This window comes from Schistocerca cancellata, unplaced genomic scaffold, assembly GCF_023864275.1.
Source record: "Schistocerca cancellata isolate TAMUIC-IGC-003103 unplaced genomic scaffold, iqSchCanc2.1 HiC_scaffold_527, whole genome shotgun sequence".
Lineage (NCBI taxonomy): Eukaryota > Metazoa > Arthropoda > Insecta > Orthoptera > Acrididae > Schistocerca > Schistocerca cancellata.
Window position 1 is genome coordinate 42,501 of NW_026046541.1, and position 5,000 is coordinate 47,500.

Sequence of the window (5,000 nt, forward strand, 5' to 3'; positions counted from 1 at the left end):
AACATCTAAGGGCATCACAGACCTGTTATTGCTCAATCTCGTGCGGCTAGAAGCCGCCTGTCCCTCTAAGAAGAAAAGTAATCGCTGACAGCACGAAGGATGTCACGCGACTAGTTAGCAGGCTAGAGTCTCGTTCGTTATCGGAATTAACCAGACAAATCGCTCCACCAACTAAGAACGGCCATGCACCACCACCCACCGAATCAAGAAAGAGCTATCAATCTGTCAATCCTTCCGGTGTCCGGGCCTGGTGAGGTTTCCCGTGTTGAGTCAAATTAAGCCGCAGGCTCCACTCCTGGTGGTGCCCTTCCGTCAATTCCTTTAAGTTTCAGCTTTGCAACCATACTTCCCCCGGAACCCAAAAGCTTTGGTTTCCCGGAGGCTGCCCGCCGAGTCATCGGAGGAACTGCGGCGGATCGCTGGCTGGCATCGTTTATGGTTAGAACTAGGGCGGTATCTGATCGCCTTCGAACCTCTAACTTTCGTTCTTGATTAATGAAAACATACTTGGCAAATGCTTTCGCTTCTGTTCGTCTTGCGACGATCCAAGAATTTCACCTCTAACGTCGCAATACGAATGCCCCCGCCTGTCCCTATTAATCATTACCTCGGGTTCCGAAAACCAACAAAATAGAACCGAGGTCCTATTCCATTATTCCATGCACACAGTATTCAGGCGGGCTTGCCTGCTTTAAGCACTCTAATTTGTTCAAAGTAAACGTGCCGGCCCACCCAGACACTCAATAAAGAGCACCTTGGTAGGATTTCAACGGGGTCCGCCTCGGGACGCACGAACACGCACGAGGCGGTCGCACGCCTTCGGCTCGCCCCACCGGCAGGACGTCCCACGATACATGCCAGTTAAACACCGACGGGCGGTGAACCAACAGCGTGGGACACAAATCCAACTACGAGCTTTTTAACCGCAACAACTTTAATATACGCTATTGGAGCTGGAATTACCGCGGCTGCTGGCACCAGACTTGCCCTCCAATAGATACTCGTTAAAGGATTTAAAGTGTACTCATTCCGATTACGGGGCCTCGGATGAGTCCCGTATCGTTATTTTTCGTCACTACCTCCCCGTGCCGGGAGTGGGTAATTTGCGCGCCTGCTGCCTTCCTTGGATGTGGTAGCCGTTTCTCAGGCTCCCTCTCCGGAATCGAACCCTGATTCCCCGTTACCCGTTACAACCATGGTAGGCGCAGAACCTACCATCGACAGTTGATAAGGCAGACATTTGAAAGATGCGTCGCCGGTACGAGGACCGTGCGATCAGCCCAAAGTTATTCAGAGTCACCAAGGCAAACGGACCGGACGAGCCGACCGATTGGTTTTGATCTAATAAAAGCGTCCCTTCCATCTCTGGTCGGGACTCTGTTTGCATGTATTAGCTCTAGAATTACCACAGTTATCCAAGTAACGTGGGTACGATCTAAGGAACCATAACTGATTTAATGAGCCATTCGCGGTTTCACCTTAATGCGGCTTGTACTGAGACATGCATGGCTTAATCTTTGAGACAAGCATATGACTACTGGCAGGATCAACCAGGGAGCTGCGTCAACTAGAGCTGAGCAGCCGGCCGCCCGGGAGTGTGTCCCAGGGGCCCGCGCGAACACGCAAGCGTCCGCTCAATTATTCTGCAAACAGGAGGAGGCTGAGCTCCCCTGCACAATACACCTCGAAACCCTCTCAGGTCCCGGCGGCGCGCAGCGCCGTCCTAAGTACTTGGTCGGGTTCGAGAGAGGCGCAATCGCCCGGAGTTAGGCGAGTAGACGCTTTAGGTGCGACCACCCGTGCTCCCAACTGAGCTTGCCGCTGCCGACAGAGGCCCGGGAGCGTGCTGTCGTGGCATTGCCGGCGGGAGACAACACGCGCCACCTACGGTGACCGGCAGCTCCAACGCCAGCGCCACAGAAGGGCAAAGGCCCCACGTGGGTGCCGAAGCGAACTCTCCCAGCACAGCGCACGTGCCAACACGTCTGCACAACTGCGATACAAACCACCAGCGAGAACCGCTGGGGCGACCGAGCAGCAGACGGCGTCGCGGCGCCGAGTGCCGGGCGGCGGCGCATCCTCAACGCACACAGTCCTCAGTCGGACCAGCACACTGCAGATGTCCACCGCGCTTCGCACCGGGCCCGCGAGGACCCACTTTGGCCGCCCGGCGCCGCGCGCAGGGTGCCCCGGCGCGCAGCTGCGCCGCCTGCCGCGTCCGTCGGCCGGCGCGCCTGCCACTGGGCGCCCCCACCAGCCGGCTGTAGCGCGTGCGCCCACGCACCGCGCGGCCAGCACGCCGGGCGGCCCCCCCTCACCGGCCGGGGACGGTCCCACCCAGCCACCGCCGCGTATCGCTTCACACACAGATTTGCCCTTACTGATTTACCTCCAGCAACAACAACCGCACCACAATGGGTTTACCAGTTGTTCATTTGCGTTGCGTCACGTCACCAGCAAACGTAGACGTCCATCCCAGTTTGCAAATGCAACGATTATTGCATACCTGTCTGTTAGGTGTCACGACACACTACGTCTGCCCACATACACGCAACAAAATGTGCACGACTAGAGAACACGTGGGAGGTGGCCCCCTACGTATGCGATGTCCATTACGAGACCGACTGTCAACCAGCATCTGTACCATGTCGCAGATGTGGAACGCGGTGCACCATGCTATCACACTGTGTGAGAAGAGACGACTACGTTTGAATACACGCGCCACTACATCAACAGACGGCTCATGCTGATCGCCATCCAGGGCGTCCGTTACTCCCACACGTCTCTATGGCGTACCACACTGCAATGTAGCTGTTATGGGGAGACGGCACGTGGCTGAGTGCACAACATTTGGACCGTATGGTTCGCTGTTGTTGGGCGCAGTCGTACGGTCACACATGTGCCACAGCGTATCATTCAGTACATACGGACCTATGTGCAGTACAATGTGAGGATTAAGCTTACGATATCAGCGGACAGTGGACACAGGCCGTACCACGACGTAGACTGAGCGCTTCGACATGCGAATGCCAGTGAACAGCTGCGAAGGGCATTGAACACGCAAGCACCTGAACGACCAGCGTGCGAAGGCAGGGTGGAGGGGGGGGGGCGATGTACATCCTGCAGTTGTCCACATTACAGTGTACAGCGGGAGCATGTAAAAAGTAAGCAACACTTGCGAAGTGTTCAACATGAAACGACACACAAGAGGGTGGGCGGTGCGAGTAGCGAACTATATTCAGAGGGTTGTGGTTAGACAACACTAGATTAATGTAACGTGTCATATGCCAATTACAGAGCAGGTTAAGGCACAACGTGGGTTAGGTTAAGGCACAACGTGGGTTAGGTTAAGGCACAACGTGGGTTAGGTTAAGGCACAACGTGGGTTAGGTTAAGGCACAACGTGGGTTAGGTTAAGGCACAACGTGGGTTAGGTTAAGGCACAACGTGGGTTAGGTTAAGGCACAACGTGGGTTAGGTTAAGGCACAACGTGGGTTAGGTTAAGGCACAACGTGGGTTAGGTTAAGGCACAACGTGGGTTAGGTTAAGGCACAACGTGGGTTAGGTTAAGGCACAACGTGGGTTAGGTTAAGGCACAACGTGGGTTAGGTTAAGGCACAACGTGGGTTACGTTAAGGCACAACGTGGGTTACGTTAAGGCACAACGTGGGTTACGTTAAGGCACAACGTGGGTTACGTTAAGGCACAACGTGGGTTACGTTAAGGCACAACGTGGGTTACGTTAAGGCACAACGTGGGTTACGTTAAGGCACAACGTGGGTTACGTTAAGGCACAACGTGGGTTAGGTTAAGGCACAACGTGGGTTAGGTTAAGGCACAACGTGGGTTAGGTTAAGGCACAACGTGGGTTACGTTAAGGCACAACGTGGGTTACGTTAAGGCACAACGTGGGTTACGTTAAGGCACAACGTGGGTTACGTTAAGGCACAACGTGGGTTACGTTAAGGCACAACGTGGGTTACGTTAAGGCACAACGTGGGTTACGTTAAGGCACAACGTGTGTTAGGTTAAGGCACAACGTGGGTTAGGTTAAGGCACAACGTGGGTTAGGTTAAGGCACAACGTGGGTTACGTTAAGGCACAACGTGGGTTACGTTAAGGCACAACGTGGGTTACGTTAAGGCACAACGTGGGTTACGTTAAGGCACAACGTGGGTTACGTTAAGGCACAACGTGGGTTACGTTAAGGCACAACGTGGGTTACGTTAAGGCACAACGTGGGTTACGTTAAGGCACAACGTGTGTTAGGTTAAGGCACAACGTGGGTTAGGTTAAGGCACAACGTGGGTTAGGTTAAGGCACAACGTGGGTTAGGTTAAGACACAAATTGCGTTACAAATTGCGTTACATTGCGGTACAAATTGCGTTACATTGCGGTACAAATAGCGTTACATTGCGGTACAAATTGCGTTACAAATTTGGTTAGGTTAAGGTGCAAAATGGGTTGGATTACAGTACACAACATGGTAAGAGATAGTGTGTTTGGGGGGGGGGGGGGGGGGCAGGTTCGTTGGTAGTGATCATTGTAAGTGAATGTCTGAGGCAGCGTCAGTATGTCACAGCAGTTCTGTCTCGTCAGGATGCGCTTTTCGCTCGTGACTGGAGGCGCGCCGCGTCTGTGGTTGCGGCAAGGGAGTGGCAGACCTGTGTGATTCATTCCTGCCATTGTTTCTGTGCCGTAACAGGAGGCAGTGTGGTGGTGTTGGGTGCACCCCTGTGTAGGACATGTGTGGGTGTTGGTGGCTTATCTGAGCAATTGTGGATGTTGGACGGGTGGGATATTCTATTTTATAATTGGACCCCCTGGTGTGGTTATCATAGTGTGGATGGTGTACTGTGGCGGAGAGGATGCACCGGACGTTGGTCCATGCTGGTGCTTACATATCGTATCTGTGTCTGTTACAGGCAGAGAGTAATGTGTGATGGAGTGTCTCGCTGAGGTGTGGTTCATATTGTGTGCACAGACTTACAGCATGTA

At 53.7% G+C, this 5,000-nt stretch overlaps 1 non-coding gene across 1 annotated transcript in view; it reads right to left on the minus strand.

The window, feature by feature from the left end:
• LOC126129225 (small subunit ribosomal RNA) overlaps window positions 1–1,557 on the minus strand; it is a 1,909-nt gene extending 352 nt beyond the window's left edge. The window contains exon 1 of the ribosomal RNA XR_007527192.1: window positions 1–1,557. This exon is cut by the window's left edge and continues 352 nt beyond it. This is a non-coding gene — a ribosomal RNA (small subunit ribosomal RNA).
• Window positions 1,558–5,000: the final 3,443 nt, after the last annotated feature.